The 18,196-nt window shown below is 50.2% G+C and overlaps 1 protein-coding gene across 3 annotated transcripts in view; it reads left to right on the forward strand.

Moving 5' to 3' along the window:
* LHPP (phospholysine phosphohistidine inorganic pyrophosphate phosphatase) overlaps nucleotides 1-18,196 on the forward strand; it is a 73,202-nt gene that overhangs the window by 32,173 nt on the left and 22,833 nt on the right. The gene's annotated exons all lie outside the window — the stretch shown is intronic.

Here is an 18,196-nt window from a genome sequence, read left to right on the forward strand (position 1 = left end):
TGCATAAGCTTTTAGAGTTCTTTGAAAACACATCCCTAGGTGTCTGTGCTGTGGTTTTAAGGGAGAGTTGGAGATGGGCCTTGCTTGGGAGGAGGGAGTGGGCTCTGGGACTGTCAGACAGTGGCCAGAGGCGCTGGCAGACACGCGGTGCTGGCCAGCGCTGCTGCACGTAGCACAAGTTGTCAAATCCCATGCAGATAAAAGTACTGCAGAGTAAAAGGCCATTACAGCACGAATTGAGCCATATTGTGCATTTACTCTGAGGAGCAGTGCTTGATGAAACACTTGCATCCCCTTCCCTCTGCTGAATCCTCATTTCCCCATTGCACACTCGTGGGGGGACTCACAGAACAACACCTTCCCCTCTCCAGTCATCTCTATTTTTCTGCCATGTCTTTCTGGTCATTAAATACAAACATTAATGCTTTTATTTCTGGAGCAGAGCTTTGCAATCCTTCCCTGAGCACGCAGGGAAGCTCAGGCACAGCTCAGAGCTGGCACTGGCCACAGGGCTGCGTGCTCACGTGCTCACTTTGAAAGGACTCGAGCATTTTGTGCAAACATATGTTGGAAATGCCACTCGTGACCGCCTCAGGGGCATCGTGTGGGCTCAGCCCTGCTGCAGATGGACTCCCAGCTGGCCCTGGGCAGGCACTCAGAAAATCCCAGTGCCCTGAGGAAAGCCTGGGAATCACAGAGGAGCAGCGTGGCAGGGCAGAGGGAGAACCCGCTCCTCTGCGGGGCAGAAAGACCTTTGTCATCACCAAAGCATCTCTGCCTCCCTCCATCAGGCAGCAGCGATCTGTCAGAGGGGCTGCTCTCCTCTGGGGGCTCCCAGAGGCTCTGCTGAGGTGGCTCTTCCCCATGACCTGGCTCCTGGGAGAGGAGTGAGAGGACAGGTTTTGGCTGAGGATGTGGAGGCCGGCTCCTGTTCATACAAATTGGGTACAAAGACCTCAGTGGAAAGGAGGGGGGGAAAAAACCCTGTCTGCATTTCAATCAGGCTAATTAAAGTGGCTTTTTGCAGGGGCTGGCAGGCCCAAAGTGATTTGTGCAATTAATGCCTTTTGTGTTTGTCTGGTGGGGCTTTTCCTTACCTCACCATCACCTGTGTGTAATCTGTGCTTTTAAGGCTAGAAAGAACAGGCTGGATCTTCAACTGCTCCAAGGAGTGGAGTGAATGGGGAGAGCTCTGCTGATTTACACCTGTGCTGCTCTGGATGCCTGGAAATAGCTTAGCAAGTGTAAAAGAGGGGGAAAAAAAAAAGGTTTCTCCATCCATCTGGAACACATTGCATCCATCAGGGCAAGGAGAGGCATTTGTGAGAGTGAACGCTTCATTTATCAGTGCATGAGCTATTGAAAAGCCTGGATGGAGCTGAGATAATTAGAGCCCAGATTAGTCTTCTTGGAATGGAAAAGTAACGACAATCCTAATTTTACCAAATCCTCTGAAATTTATTGCCTATTTGTTTAACACCCCAGACCCTTTCCTACAGCAGGGGATCTGACAGATTTATGGAGGTGCAGTTTGGTAATCTGAATACTTGGGAGTTCATCTGCCTGGGCTGCTCTGGTTATTTTCACTGTCACTTGGAGGCTGTGGGAACTGGGGATGCAGATGGGAGCACAGGCCAAACATCAGCTGGAGCCACTCAGAACATTCTCCTTCCACTGGGCTCTGCAGGTGAGGAGGACCTGAGCAGCTTCAGCTCTGGGTGGGAAGGGAACAAAGCTCCTTTCCTTCCCCTCTTCAGGACCTACCCCTTTTTCTTTCCTGAATATTTGGGTTTGTTTTTTTTTTTTTTCCTGCACATTCCCCCCATCCCTGGAAATGTCCAAGGCCAGGCTGAATGGTGTTTGGAGTGACCTGGTCTAGAGGAAGGTTTCCCTGCTGGTGTCTGGGATTGGCACTGGATGGATTTTAAGGTCCTTTTCAATCCAAGCCCTTCCATGATTCTCTGTAAGGACAGGCAAGATGTGTTCAGAAATTCCCATGCAGGGAAGGAAGGTCAGAGTATCCAATATTTGGAGAGCTGCCTGCAGTTACCCTGTGCCAAGCCATGGGTGTCACCTGTCCCTCACACAGTCTCATCAAAACTGAAAGCCTCTGCTAGATGCAGGAATAGCAGCACAAGAAGGGAAATCCCTTTGGGAGAAAAGAGGCTTTGTAAAGAACAGGGGATATCCAGGATCTGTGAAAAGGCAGGTAAAGGAGCAGAGCTCTGCACCTGGAAGCTTCATTTGCTGCCATCATTTAATAATAGAGGAAAATACCTGGGCTGGGTTTTTATAATTGTTTCTGGTCTTATTTGTAATAAGTTCATAACTTTTAGGCCTGTCTGCATTTGTGGCTTTATGGGCTGTGCTGCCTTTTGGCTGAGTATTTACTCTTTTCTTACCACAAAAGTCAGTGTCTTTCCAGTGCAGCAGGAGCTGAAACACAGAGTCTTGATTTCCTGTTCAAATCTAAAGCATTTGGGATTTTAGAGTTTTTGCAAGCACTCACAAAACCCCAAACAACAAACCCTGAAAGATGAAAATGACTGTCCAAAGAAGACAGAAGGAAAATTTCCTTGCCTCCTTCTGAGCTGGGGGTTTAGTCCAAGAGGTTCAGTAGCACTTCAGGCCTTCATGCTTCAAGACACAAGCCAAATTCTCCCTAATAAAATTCAAAAAGCATTTTTCCTTCAGGGCACAAATTCTAATATAAAATCTCCCACATTTTCCTACACCACTGTCAGAAAGTGGCCCCTGTTGGAGGTGGAATGCAGAGTTAGCTCAGGCTGCCTGTCTGAGCTGCTGTGGAGGCTTTTTCCTGCTGCACCTTCCATGGGAGCACACAGAGGGGGCCTTGTCAAAACAATGGCATGAATTAAAAATCCTTGTCACCAGGATTGCTGTGTGGTCCCTGGGAAGGCCACCAGCTCAGATGGGACAGGTAATCAGGGACACAGGAAGGGTTGGGATGGATCAGGTGGCTCCAGTGCCCTTGTTGCCAAAGCAGGATCTTCACAGTGCTGTGCTCCCAGCTCCTGTGCTGCCATCCCTCAATGCCTGATCACATTTCTGCAGGCATCCAAGTCCTGAAAAGTTGGGGTGAGCTGGTGGATGGTGTGGGGCTGGTGGTTTATGAGGGAGCATCAATGCTTTGTCACCTGGAAGTTACACAACCGTTGGGCTGAGTGAGACAAAGGAAGGAATCTTTGCCTGTGCTTGGGAAAATCTTTGCCTGTGCTTGGGAGGTTCATTTTTTGCAGCAGCAGAAAATGAACCTCCCTTTGTCCAGGGCAGAGCAAGTGCCCTCAGTGCCAGCTCTGCTCCCCATTTAACCCTCCTGTAGGCAGATTGCTGATCCTGGGAGCCAGCAGCAGCTCCAAGGGTTAGGAAATCAAAGCCACTCCTGAGGTCTTTTTATCTCACAGGTTTCCTGCTGCAGCCTTGGCAGAAGTGGTGGCAGCCAGGGATGTGGCAGTGGCTGTGGCTCGTGCTGCCAGCTGTGCAGCAGCTGTGCACCAGGGAGTGTTGCCATCTGTGTGTGGCAGCCCTGCCAGGCTGGAGGGATGAGCAGCTCTGGTCCCTCCCTGTCTGAGGCCAGTGGGAGCCTCTCCATAATTCCTGACGAGCTGGAAAACATCTTGCACCTCCCAAATCTTCCTGCTCTTTTTTTTTTTTTACTTTTAAAACATCACACCCCACAGTCACAAGAGGCAGGGCTGTTCCTGAAATCCTCACCTGGGATTGTTTTCGCCTGCAAGATGCTGTGGCAATATTTGTGCTGTGAGAGGATTTTCATGGGAAAATCTTGGGAGAGGATTTTCATGCTGTGCAAACATGAGGTGTCTTAGAAGTTGCTCTTGGGGGTTTTTGGGAAGTGCATTACAAGAGATGCTAAATAGGGTGGTTGAGGAGGGTGGGATGGAGTAACTCCCTTGGTCCCATCAGTGCTTTGCACCCTCTGTTCCAGCTGCAGGGAGCATCATTCAGCCCCAGAGTGCTGCACCCTCCTCCCACACCCTTGTGTGGCCATTCCCAGGAGCTTTGTCCCTGCCAAAGCACAGCCTGTCACCAGGAGGAAAGGACAATCGAAAGGAAGCAGTGGAGTTTGCCATAGAAACATTTAAACCTTACCCAGGCTGAATTCTGATGCTGAGCCTCATTCCATGCAGAGGGATGCTGGCTGGGTGGGAGGGAGCTGCTGGGTCTGGTGGGAATGGATCAACAGCTTTGCAGCTCCCAGTTTCTGCAGCTCAGGTCCCTGGGGTTGTCCCAGTGACTGTCCCTGCCTGGCTGCAGGTTGCTCAGAGAGGGGATTTTGGTTGTTGTGGGGTCTTGATGGGATTCCCTGTGCCAGCCCCAGCATGGGCTGTTCCTGCTGGCTTCAGGGAGGGTCTGCAGAGGCACCTCACCAGTGCCAGCAGCTCCAGCTGCCTCCTGACACTGCCTGCCTGCTCTCAGACTTCCTGCACACAGAATTCACAGAATCACTGGGTTGGGAGAGACCTCCAAGATCATCGAGTCCAACCCAGCCCCAACACCCCAACTCAACCCTGGCACCCAGTGCCACATCCAGGCTTAGTTAAACACACCCAGGGATGATAAACCCTTCTCCTGGGAGCAGAAATCACCTCTCTGTGGCTGTGGGCAAACCAGGAAAGTCAAAAATTTCCCTCAGTGCCCTCTCTGATGCTGGCATTGTGCCCTTCTGCCCTGCTTGCCAGACCACCTTCAGCACAGGGTGGCATTGCTGAGGAGGGACCCCCCCTTGCCACTCAGTCCCTGCTGGATGCTGGGGGGCCCCTCCCAGGCAGTGTGGCTGGAAAAAAAGCCAGGCTCTGCTCAGAACCCTCAGGGACAGGCTGTGTTCACCCTCCTGACTTCACCTGGGCAGTGGGAATGGTGCAGGGAGATGTTTGGGGGAAGAGCAAACCCAGCCAAACCCACACACTCAGCCAGGTGGGCTTTATCCAAGGGAGCAGCACTCAGGGAAGAACAGATTAAAAAAGCTGTGGTGCTTGTCCCAGCTCACCTACAGCTGTGTTTTCCAAAGGGAGAATTCCACACTCCTGTAGGAGTGGCTGGTGATAAACCCCATCCCTCAGCCCCTCACAGAGCATCCCATCCTGACAGCAGAGCAACCTCCCTCCTCCCAGGTGGCCATCCTGGGGAAAGAGGCTGATTGCCAAGTAAATCCAGGAGCTGCTGCCTTTATAGGAGCCTCCTAGAGGATTGACAAGGCAGTAAAACAACAGTTTTTCTATAGCAATTGCTCTGTGGGGAATTCGGTCAGAGCGCTGCCTTGCAAATGTACAGAACAGCCTGCCTGTAGAAATCCTTGGGAGTGTGATAGGATTTAATCAATCCCATTTGTTTGGATGGAGAGGCAGCCCAGATCTCCGTGGCAGATGCCCAGGAAATGCTGGAGGCAACAAAACCTGTTAAACAGGGCTATGTGTGGCCCTGTGAACAGAATATACTGAATTTGCCTTTTTTTTTGGACTGAGTCAACCCCTCCCCTTATTACACCTCAGGTGTGTCCAGTCTTCACTCATCCTGTCACTTTCCTCATTTTTTCCCCTTCTCCATTTCCTTGCCTCAGACTCCTGTTTTTATTTATTTGTTTCTTTATTTATAAAATGTGCCTTGATTCCCTCTTGTGCCTGGCTCTGTGCTGGGAGGCCACAGGAGGCAGTAGGATGTGGGGGTGTGCTGCCCTGCTCACTGGGGGCACAGGATGAGCGTGCTGGGGGTCCTGCTGGGCTCCCAGGGGTGCTGTGCTCTGAGATGTCCCTTCAGGAGAATGTGACATCCTGCAGAATGAGCCCTCCACCAGCACTGGGCTGGGGAGGTGAGTCCTGTCCTTGGGGTTACACACAGATCCCAAATGTGATCCTTACCATCCATGTTGCTTTAAAGGGCTTTTATTTCCAGATTAGTGACTTTCTCAGGCTTGTTTTTCGTTCCCTTTGAAAACTCTTGGTCCTGCTGCTTGTCCAAGCAACAAAGAGTGATAAAGAACAACCTGGCCAGTGCAGGGGCCAGCTGGTTGGACTGTGTATTTATTGGACTGGAGATACTAGCAGGATGGAATTAGGAAGATCTGCTGTTAGTTTAGGCTCCTCCTCTATCTGCTTTGGCCAGCTGTCCTTTCAAATAACAGGGAAGTCTCATGTAGTTAACAGGAGAAAAGTTTATTCCCGTGGTTTATCCAAGTTTGCTGTTTGCTCACTGACCACACGTTGTCTGCCACCGCCTTTACTCCTTCCCCAGGGCAGCCAGTCCTTTCCCTGCCATTGTCTGCTGGATCTTTTGTACAGCAGAATGAAAGAGGAGCTTTCCAAAGGCTTTGTAAAGCCCCAGGAGGGCTCAGCACGGGGCTGGTACTCCCTGGAGCTGACGGAGGAGCCCGGCCACGTGGCTGCCGCTATGTTGTCAAGCTTGTTTTGGGAGGCAGTGTGGGAGAAATGTCCTTTATCCTGAGATTGCTGGGTCTGCCATCCAGGGGACACTCGTCAGCAATTTCCTATCTGCAAATCATAATTACTGGGACAGGGAGAAAAACAACCCTGGGCCAGTCTTGGTCTTACCTGCTGTGGTTCCTAAAGAAAAGGCACAATAATCACCCCAGGAAAGGAAATACGGCATTTAACATCTTTCTAAAATAGCTAGGACTCAAAAAGCACCCAGGTGTTGTCTGTCTGTCTTGCAGAGTGTCTGCATAAAGCGAAATCTGGTGATTTTGGTTCAGTGAAGGGGGAAGCAGCAGCAGCAGAAGGGAGATAAGCAGAGATCTGAGCCTTGCTTTTCCTGTCACGAGCTGGTCTGGTGCTCTGAAAGGCACAAGGGGGAGGAGGAAGACTCGGGTGGTGCTGTGCAGTGACTTGATGAAGATTGGCCCATCCTCATGGGAAAACCCCAGGGATTTCTGCCACACCATCCCAGTCTTGCCTCTCCTGTCATTTACAGGCAGCAGCCCAGCCTCGTGTGGTTCCGCTCTGGAACCTGCCCTGGGCTCTAGCTGCAAATGGAGGAAGCTCTTCCTCCTTTAAGGAGCTGCTGTGTCCCTCCTCTGCACTGCCAGGAGTGCCATTGCCTCCTGCAGATCCAGCCTTACAGCATTCCTTGGGCTCTGCCTCCCTGCCATTTTCCCTGGACATCTGTGGGCAGACAGGACCAGCACACCTGGCGTGGGAATCCTCTGAAATCTTCTGTTCCTGGGAGTCCCACTGCAGCCCTGGCTCCTGCAGAGCATCCCTGTGGCCTGGCAGCCTCTCCAAGCCTGCATCCCATTTGCAGCACTTGATTTTGTGCTCTCCAGCAGAGCAGCAGGTCCCTGGCCCTGGAGCCACCATTCCAGCAGATGGCATCAAAGACAGCTCATTCCTCTGCTGGATCCAAGGGCTGTTTGCCCACAGTTCCACTTTCCCAGCAACTCTGGAGCAGATATTCCTGTAAGAAAAGCCAGCTCCTTATGAGAAGTGAGCTGTGTGTTGCTTTTCTTTTGTCTCACTGTTGAGGGACCTGTCCCATGTCACACACCAGCGTGGTGCCCAGGTCTCCACCCAGCAGCAGGGACTGGGGGCTTTTTGCTCACCTTTGGCCAGTCAGCCACAACCTCATCTGAAAAATGCGTTGAAAAATTAATTATAGACCTTCAGGTGCAGGTTTTGATGTCAGAATTTAGTTTACTTTATATTCATGTGTGTAATATTTGCATATGCAGCGCGCTGCGTAGTAGGGAGATTAAATCTTCCTTTTTCTTTATTTATTTATAAACTGTGAAGAGACCTCATAGTTGCTGGAGGTCATTGATCCACCAGACATGAAGAAATCCTTCTTCTGGAGTCCACCCTGTAGGATTTCCCACGACCAGCAGGTCCAGCACACTGCCAGACTTCAGCTGACACATCACACTGGAAAATCCAATCACTGCCACATCACATCTTTAAAACTTCCTCACTGACTCACCTTTATTTCTGATCTGTTTGGGACTATTCCAAAACTAGGCTCCCTACATTAGCAGAAGGAGGTCAGGAGTAGTGAGTGAGTGCAGGAAGAGGGAACATCAGTGTAGTTTTTACTTTTAATCTTAAGACCCCTGTGACTTTTAAATGTAATGATTGTGACATACCCTGCCCTTGGGAAGTGTATTCCAGCTGCCTCCCAGTACTTGCATTACCCAGACTTAGGAGGATTTTATGGATCTATTTTCAATTAAAAGGAAAGAGCTGGAATTTCTTCCCACTGTGTTTGTCTTCTGCTCTATTTGCAAGTTCAAAAAGAAAAAAAAAAAAGCAAAACCTTTCCTTCTTCACTAGGCCATAGATACCCCATATCATTTGGGCTGTACTCTTCAGTCTTCACCTGTTCAAGGTGATTTTGGCTTCTTCAGGCTGGGCTAGGCAGGATTTGGGCTGTTGGGTGAGCTTGGAGGGAGGCAGAGCATGGCAGGCACATGGCAGTGTCCATGGCTGGAGGTCCTGCTGGAAAATCTGTGAAATTGCAGGGTGGTTGCTCTGTGCCAGGCAGATTTTTGGTAAGTTCTGTGCTCAGAGCCAGCCCACTGCAAAAACCTCGTGTGGCAGAGAGGTGTGACACAGAGCTCTGCTGGAGCTCCAGGAGAAAAGCAAATCTGCATAATGCATTTGTTTAATGGATTAGATCTGAGAGCAGGATTAAGCCCTCCTGGGGGTTTTGGGGTGGCAAACAGAAGGCTCAGCTGGGCCAGTGGGTGCTCCCGTGGTCCCATGGCAGTGCTGGAGGTGGTGCTGGCTCTGGTGGCATTTTCAGTGGGTGCTGCTGCCTTGGTGCACCCTGAGGCTGCAAGGGGCTGCCAGCCTGGTGCCCACCAGGGCCAGCTGGGAGCCTCCAGGTGTGCCCTGCCCTCCACTCAGGTGGGAACAGCCTCCTCCAGGTGAGCAATCCATCAGTGCTGCTCCTAAAACATCCCCTCTGCAGAGGGCTGAGGAAGGGAGGCATTGCAGATTTAGCACAAATCCCTTTCAGAGGGTGAAGCTGGACTGTGTTTTCCAGGTGGGATGTACCACAGTGCCAGGGAGAAGATTCCTTCCCAGGAGGAATAATGAAAGGTGGCAGTCACTTTGTTATCCTGTGCCCTGGGAGTGAGTGAGCAGAGCCTGAGGAACAGGTGTTGTGGGGAGAAGGGGATTAAGGGAATGAAGCTGAAAGAAAAGCAACTTGATGCTCTGCAGGAAGGGATCACAGTGCCTGGGGCCATTCAGGTGTTATCCTGGTTACAAGGGCTGGAAAGCTGGGAACAGGGAAAGGGCGGGTAGGAGGGACCTCTCCAGGTGGCACTTAGGGATTTATCTGGCACCTGAAGCCTACAAAAAATACAATATTTGTAATTTTGCTGGGAAGGGACAGGTGGGTGTGCTCTCAGAATGCTGCTGTGCAGTGGCAAGCCCTCTGTCCCAACATATTCCTCCTCATCTGGAGTTTCAGGAAGGTTTTACACAGTAAAACACCTCTCTCAGCAATACCTGGGCAATCCAGGGATCAGTCCACAGCCCTGGGCTCTCACATGCACTCCCAGGAGGCAGGGAGGGCTTGGCCTTGCCTGCACTGAGGAATGAAGGAATAAATAATTAATTCTTCCTGCCCTGTGCAATTCACCATTTATAGTCCTGCAACAAAATCCTGTATTCTGGTTTTCAGAGAGCTGGGGACAGGGAGAGGGGGATCCTTTCCATCCCTGTTGTGGGGAGCCTTGTCCAGAACATGGGGCAAAGTCTGATGGGAGAAGATAAAATCAGCCTGTGCTCTACAAAAACCACTTGGAAGTTGTCCAACAGCAGCTCTAATTTGACTTTTCCTTGTCTAGTTTCCACATTGTTCCCAGATACATACAAACACACACACACACATATATATATATATATATATATATATGTGTGTGTGTGTGTGTGTGTGTGTGTAGTGTGTGTATATATCCTGAGCTTCACAAATTTGGCCCATTGGTTTTGGGGAAGTCTGGAAAATCCATCTCCCTGTTTCAGCAAAGGCAGCTGAAACATTTCCTGCCTGGAATGCTGGGCCTTGAGAAGATGCTGTTTTCAGCCTGGTTTGAGCAATCTCCTTGACATTCCAGATTTTGCAGAGATTTGTAAGAAGGTTTCCTCTGTAGCTGTGCCAGGGAGGGGCAGGTGATGACTCAGAGCCAGCTGGTTCATGGTGGGGTGCCAGGAGCACAGGGACATGTGAGGACAGAGCCCAGGCACAGAAAAGTCCAGAACAACCTGTCAGCAGGTGTGGGGGAGCTGGCCTGGCCCTACAGCTCCAATTTCCACCAGAACAGCTCCATCAAACACCACCAGAGCTGACCATGCCATCCTGGCTGGGCCAGCCCAGCTGAGCTGTTTGGGGAATAATGGTGACATTTTGGGGTTTTGGGGCCACTTCTGCCTCTAAGCAACCTCTGCAAACTGAGTTCAGCTGGTCATGAGTTAGGGACACAAAATACAGAGCTGGAGATGATTCTTCATCTCCCTCCTCATTACCTGCTGTGAAGGACAGGCACACAGTTAAAAGTTTTCTGTAAATGCTAATTAAAATGGACTGAGCTAATGACTGATTGTTCTTTTGATTGCATTAAGATTTTAAGTGTAATGAACTTAACTGAAGTATGGATTACAATCTTGTTCTAATTAAAACAAAAATGTGCAACACATATTAGCCCATATCAGAAAGAGTTTTAATTGCTGTTTGGGATCAAACTGTTGAAAATATTAATGTGTTGTCTAAAGCCTGCAGCACTTAATTAAATTCTTCATCCAAGTGGAATTCAGGTTGCTTCAAAGGATGCATCCATCCACTTGTGGTCTCAGAAATAAAGGGAATATAGATCTGGGTTGCTCCTTCTGTGCTGCCCCTCCTTTGCCCTCCAGCTCTGCATCCTGACTTCTCAGTCCCCTCCAACCCTGTGGCCTGTGGGAGAGAGGGGAATTTGTAATTCTGAACATTTTGCATATCAAATTGCTGAGCAAGAGGCACCATTTTCTGCCTTGCTTTGGGCACAAAGGGCAGGGCCAGGATGTTGTTGTTCCCTTGCAAAGATGGACAGGGATTGAGCAGCACACTTTGCTGCCAGCAGCCGCTGGGAAAAGGTGCTCAGGGTTGGTTCAGCAGCAGTGCCCAGGGAAAGCTGTGCTCAGGAAAGTGGAGCAGAGCTGAAATGTCAGAATGCAGGGGTCAGGAAGGGCTCTCAGCTCTGCCTCTCACCTCTGCAGCTCTAGAGGAACTGACCTATTTAATCCAAATTCTTAGTGCCAGATGAGGAAGGGATTGCAAACAGAGTGTTCTCCCTGGAAAGCACTGGACTTAATTTCTTCCACTCTTTTGGCAGCACCTGTTTCTGCACTTCTTTAAGACAAAACACAGCCCTTTCTTTTTCTCTGGATGCTGCCTGGGGCAGGAGAAAGCCATTTGCTGTAGGTGGTGTCTCCACCCAGCTCCTGCCAGAAGTGACATGTTTGCAAAGTCAAAAACTCACTGCTTCTGAGTCCTCTCCAACAAAAGTATTTTTGAATATCTGTGGTCCCTTTTCTCCCAGCTGTGACCTTCAGCTGTCTGCAGTAACCCTTCCTGTTTCTAAACCACCTGGAGGTGTTTGGGAGGGGAAATGCAAACTCCCTCTGAAGGGGAGCAGGATCCCAAAACAGGCAGTTAAGGCATTGACAGGCTGGTGCATCATTTCTGTGAATTTGCTGTCAGGGCTGGATTTGTGAGGAACAGCCCAGCAGATGTCAATGTTCCAGGTGCCCCCAGCATGGACAGGACAGAAGCTGGTGGATGGGATCTGCTCTCCAGCCTGGCTTTCCCCCCAAAGGCAGACAGATCTGTGGGACAGCTGGGAAGAGGAGCAGGGAAGAGGCTCTGTGAGAGCAGCAGCTCAAGGGCAGGGCTGGGGAGCAAAAGGTGTGAGCTCAGGAAGAGCTGTGGTTATGAGTCAGGGTGTCAGCAGGCAGCCTGTGAGGTGACACTTAGACCTGAGCTAAAGGCTTCCTCGAGTCAGAGCATCTCATCTGGGTCACACTGGGAACGAGCCCAGCTCAGCAGCACCTCGCTCCAGCTCAGCACTGAGGTGTGGCTCTCGTTGCAGCAAGTCTGGCAGTGCAAACCCTTCTGGTCTTGGTGCCACAGCGGCTCCAGTGACACATCTGTAACTCAGGCTGTGACACAGCAGCACAGCACTGCTTCTGTGCCTGCTCTGGTCACGTCTCTCTGCCCAGATCAGTGCCTGAATGGTCTGGGATCATCCCAGACCCCCTGGCAGCGCTCCACAGCTGCTGAGCCCTGCCATGGCAGTGCCATGGCATCTGTGAGTTCTGCAGATTCCAGGGTAATCTCATTTTAGAGAGCCCTAACTGGCCATGTTAACCCAGTCAGTAGCTGGTGTTTACTCAGTTTATCAAGTCCTTGGCTGTGCAGGCCTGGGTGTGCCCTGCACTGATAGAGATGGGGATTTTACACCAGAATTTGGAGGTTGGTTTAGGAGTCCTGTTTGCCTGATGTCCAAGTCTGTGGTGTGAGTTCACAAGCAAGGCACAGAGGGTTTGAGCTCAGTGAGGGCTGAATTGCAGCCATCAGCTGTGCAAAGAGAAGTACCCAACCCACTGAACAGAGGAGAGGAGTAGCACTGAGTGAGTAAACATAATTATGTGCCAAAGAGGTTGCCAGGAGCTGGAGGGACAGGAGATGCTGTAAGGGGAACTCATGAGCATGAGATACTGTCACTCCTGTGGAGCACAGAGAGGAGAGAGCCTGCAGCCAGAAGAGGCCATGTCCAAAATCCTCCACACCCTGAAATGTCCAAAAATACACCTCAACACCCTGAAGTAAAGTTAAGGAGAAGAATGGACCAGGCTGCCCAGGGCAGTGCTGGGGTCACCATCCCTGGAGGGATTTAAAAGATATTCAGCTGGGGCTGGACTCTTTGAGGTCTTTTTCGACCTTCTGTGATTCTGAGGTGATTCAGTGTAATTCAGGATAAAGACAGAGCTTTGAGACATTGAGAAGCCTCAAATGCATGTGAGTCTGTATGTGTGTGTGCAAACATGGCCATGTAACCCTGGGGAGAACTGGGGATGGCAGCAGGCACCTGAGAGCTGTACCTGAATGTGATTTACTGAGAAAATTCCAGCTCTGTGTTCCTCCAAAAGCCACAGATTTTTCTCTTGAGGTTTCTGTGCCATTAATCTTGTTAGTGACAGGATTTCCATGTTGAGATGAGGAGAGGTAAAGCAGGGTTAAAAAAAAGATACCACAGATGCTACTTGATGAGCCCCAGCTAATTTTCATGCAATTCTGGTTTCAGATAAAGAGCCTCCCCCAGGTTTTTGTAGGAGAACAGCAATGCAGGCTATTCAAAGGGTGATAATACATGGCTCTCGTGGCTAAAGCCTCCTGCTCTCTGAACACACATCCTCAAGGAGCACAGCAGGGAGCAGGGATGTGCCTTCAACTGCACTGCTGCCAGACTCAATCTCCTCCAATCTCTTGCTCCTCTCCAGCTTCGGGGCAGACAATGGGAGAAAAATTATTTAGAGTGAAGCCCTTGCTCACTAATTGCAATTTGTGCTGAGAACCAAGCAGGAGCAGCCAAATTTATTTGGTGTTTTGGCTGTTTCAGGGAGTAATGGTGAACACTGAACCCTGCACAGATTCAGGAAGGGGCAAGATTAAGGCTTTGTTAAAGCAGAATAAATGCATTAGAGTTCCACTGAAAACAGAGGAGCTGAGTAACATCTTCAAGTGTTTAACAGAACTGCAGCCAACCACAGATCCATAAACTAGATATTATAAAAAAGGAAAAGAAAAACAAAACAAAGGAAATCCACTTTAGCTGAGATAAACTGAACCTGGACACATGTGCAGACCCAAAAGAGCAAGAGGCACCTCGCAAGGCTAAATGAGCTCCTCGTTCCCAAGAGTGTCAAGTGTGATCATCTGCAAAACAGGAATGCAAGCCAATGTTTCTTTTAGTAAAAGGGTGAAATGAAATGTTAGTTCTGAAAAGTTTACATAAAGTTAAGTGAGCAGGATAATCCCAGCCTCTTACAACAAACCTCTCACGCTTGACAATGAAGGCAAGAACTCTCTCCTCGTGTGTCCTGTATTGTGTCCCTAACTCATGACCAGCTAAACTCCCTTTGCAGAGGTTGGTTAGGAAAGACAGAAGCTGGCCCCAAACCCCCACGGTGCCCCCCATCCTCTCCCCAGGTAGCTGGCTCAGCTGGATGGAGCTGTACAGGCATTGTGGTGGGCTGGACCAGCTCAGATCTCACCAGTGCTGGCTTGGTGGGAAGTGGAGCTGTAGGGCCAGTCCAGCTCCCCCACATCTGCTGACAGGTTATTCTGGCCTTCTGCTGTGCCTGGGCTCTTGTGGCATCCTTTATCACCCCAGTGCAGGTGGGATTTCCCTGCCCTGTGTGCAGCATCCTGACGGACAGCCATGGCGAGGGAGCCATGGAGGAGCCAGAGCAGTGGGCACTGCCCTCCCTCACGGCATGGTTTGGGCTGGAAGGGACATCTCATCACACAGATCATCCAGTTCCACCCCTTCATAGCCCAGGCTGTGCCAGGGCACACACTCAGGCCGTGGAGGCTGAGGAAGGCAGCGCTGGCTGCTGGCCGAGCCGTGGCAGCAAGCTGTGCCTCTCTGCCCTGGCAGCACCAAGATCTTCTCCAAAATTGCTTGTCTGCAGATAATGATGAATAGTCCCTTTATGCACAGTAACTGAGCGGTGCTGGTGTCGCCTCCCTGAGAAAAATCAGCAGCCCTCCTCAAAGGGATGGAATTATGCTCCTTTGGCCATCCACAGGCCACATAATTCACTGTAATTTTATTATCTCTGTGCACTCAGAACTACACCACATGGCTCTTCTGTAAGTGGTGAAGGTAAGAGGCTACACCAGCATGAATTTTCTTTAATAAGATTATACCATGATAATAGGCTTTGAGAATAATTCAGCTTCTAATGATTTTGTTCTTCCTTGCTTCCACATGATCAAGGGCAATGTGCATTAAAATTGTGGAGGCTTTTTTAATTATGGAGCAGTAAGTATATATTTTATCTATCAGCTGTAATATTCAAAGGGAATTTTTGTTTTTGTGGGAAAAACTTATTTGGTGTTGCCATTTTCAAGGCTCTCTGTGTAAGCATGTGCAGACCTATGACAAATTCCTGCAATAAAGTGGTGGTGTTTTTGTGGGAAAAATCCAAGTGTTGAAACACAATGCAGCCAACCAAGCTGTCTGGAAGGGGATCAACCTTGTAATACTTTAATCTGATTTAAAAAAAAAAAAAAGAAAAAAAAAGAAGTAGTAGTAAAAATTATAAATTATTTCTTCATGCAGATGAGTTGCCTAACATCAGGCATTCAAATTAGGAAACGTTGGCTCAACTCCCCCGGGGCCTCAGTTTCCCTTTCAGTAAAACAAATGCAGGAGTCCTTGGCACTTGCAGACCTGCCTCGGTGGGTTATCCCAGCCTGTTTGTGTTGCACCCTGGGAGCACCGAGAGATTTGGTTCCCTGATGTTTGTAAAACTCTCTAAGATCTCTCAAGAAACACCGCAAAGCTTTATTTTAACATTCCCAGGGGCAGCTCTGGGTAACCGGAGCTGTCACCCGGATCACTCCCAGCCCTTGGAGAGCAGGATTTTATCCAGGATCCTGAAAGCTTCCAGCCCTGCACGGTGCAGCTGGCTTGACCTTCAGTGCTATCTGAACCTGCCCTGCCATGTGCCAGCCTCCCTCCAATCTCTGCTCTTCTGGATGAAATATGGCTCAGCGTGGTGAACAATAGCTCCTCAGTTAAATTCATATCAGCCCCGTTCCTGACACAAGTGGGGAGGGTGGGGGCCCGGAGCCACACTTCTATTAATCAGGGCTGGGTGTCACTTTGCAATTCAGGGATGGTTTGTGAGGAAGGAAGCCGAGCTCTGCAATGAAAGAGTTCTGAGGTTTGCTCTGAAAAGACTTCTCACCACTCGTGACGTGCTTCCCCACCCCGAGGCTGGGTCTTTGTGGCTTCCATAGAGTACCAAGAGAGCAGAATTCACACCAGGGGTGAATCATGCTGAAATTGGTCCCTTCTTCAAGGACCTCCCTGGGTTCACCTGGGGAAGGAGGGAGGAGGGAGGCCAGGGTCCCTGCATCTCCCAAAGCTTTGGAGTTCATAGAGAATTATGATTTGCAGCAGATGGGGCTTGCACTGTAGTTGTTTGATCTAAGGCTGCTCACCACTTGGGCATGGTGGTTTTCACCTGGCCATTGGGGTTTTCACCTGGGAATAGCAGCAGGAAACTTAATCCAGGTGGGATTTCAGGTTCAGGGTTGGAGGGAGAGCACCAGCCTCTCAGGCACTGCCTTGCTCTGCTGGCTGGAAGAAGGGTTGTGTAACCCAGCACTGTGAAACTCATCAGCTCCTGAGCTCTGCCTGCACTGGGTCTCTCCCTTGTTTGCCAGCAGAGGGGAAACAGCAGAATTTTTCCAGCTAGATGAGGCAGTGGAGTTGGGAAATGGGAAAGGATCAGGTGAGTTTTCCTCTGCCCTGGCAAAGGCCTTTCCCCACTGCTGTTAACCAGAAGGATTAAAGAGTGACTTCTTCAGACACTCCTCAGCTATTGACCCTGAGCTGAACCCTTGGGTTAGGAGCTGACTTTTCATTTGGGACTGACAGACTTGCAAGCTAAATCAGAGCCCAGATGGCTTAGAAAAGCCCAGAGAGCTCCAACCTGAGAGCAGCTCTTGCCACGCACGTTCCCATGCTCTTTCAACAGGCCGGGGCTGCTGTGCCAAGTGTGATTTCAGAGGAAGCTTGGAAAGAAAGTCCAGCCCCGTCTGTCATCCTTTTTTTCAGAGAACTTCTGGTGCCTTTGCCATGTGCAGAATAGCTGAGAGAAAGGGCTTTTACAAAGCTCAGAGCTGGGCTTCTGTGTGTCCTGCTTCCCTTCTTCCTAAGATGTGTTCTCTTCCTCCATGAGTCACCCCGTGGATGAGAACAAGAGACTTTTTAGGGAGAAGGAGACAAAATAGAAGCTGGCTCTTCAGAGTGGCTGTGCTGTGGCAGTTTGTTGGTGGCTCTGGAAGCATCTGTCATCTTTAGCCTGGGGAGTTCAGTCCCAGGGCTGAATGGCTGTGGTGTGTTTGTATGCGTGGCTGCACGCTGGGCCAGCCTGCCACCCCTCGCCCAAGGTGGATGTGCCTCCCAGGAGAAGCAGTTTGCACGTACACAGATATCCAGTGCCTGTGGCTGAGCTGCAGCCTGTGCCAGTCAGGCTGGTAAAATAATTCCTGGGGTTTGCTGTGAGGGCTGGGCACTGCAGGGATTTGCTTTGTTAGCACCTGAGGAGTCAAACCTGTCCTGCCGTGGGGGCACCTGTGCCTGGCCACGTCCCAGGGAGTGTCTCTGCTCTGGCATTGCTCTGGAAGGGGCTTTGGGGACCTGGTGGCTGCTCCCTGCTCCTCTAGAATATTTTAGGACTCTAAAAGAATTTGCAGGTGTCCATCCAGCCTTGTCTCAACACCCAGCTCCATGTGCCAGGCAAGCACACCTTGGCTCTGAGCAAGCGTCCCCGCCGCTCCTTCATGGAGCTGTGAGCTGGAAAACTTCTAATTAAAGCCAGATTATTGGTCTTGGCCCTTCTTGTTAGTGTTTTGATTTGGGGTTTTCTTTTTTAAATCCCTTTAAGATGTCTGGATAGATGATATCAAGGTTAATTTGTTTGTGATGGAAGAAATGTTTTCACATGGTGGCTAAATGTTGTTGGAAAAGAGCAGAATTAATAGCTGCTCACTTAATCCTGATTAAACTGGCAGCTGGGAGATATTGATCAGTGTGTTCACAGCAAACTGTCCCTCTCTAATGCTTGGGGTAAACAAGCCTGGGACTGTGGTTACCTTAACCCTTCCCACATTGGCAGCCTCATGCACTGGGCAGGACCTGAACCTGTGCATCCTCCTGCTCCCCAGCAGAAGGGCTTTTTCTGGGGTTAGTTCCCTGGGGTATAGCCAGGCTGGCTTTGCCCCAAAATCTCCTGGGGTTGCAGAGCAGTCACCCAGGTCTGGGTGTTCCTGGGGACCCTCGGTGGCCCCCGCTCCCGGCCGCTGCCGCAGCCATCACCTGGGCTGCTGGGAGCAGATCAGTGTTTTCACAGAAAAAGCTGCTCAG

Source organism: Fringilla coelebs (genome assembly GCF_963513975.1).
Source record: "Fringilla coelebs genome assembly, chromosome: 8".
In the NCBI taxonomy this organism is placed as follows: domain Eukaryota; kingdom Metazoa; phylum Chordata; class Aves; order Passeriformes; family Fringillidae; genus Fringilla; species Fringilla coelebs.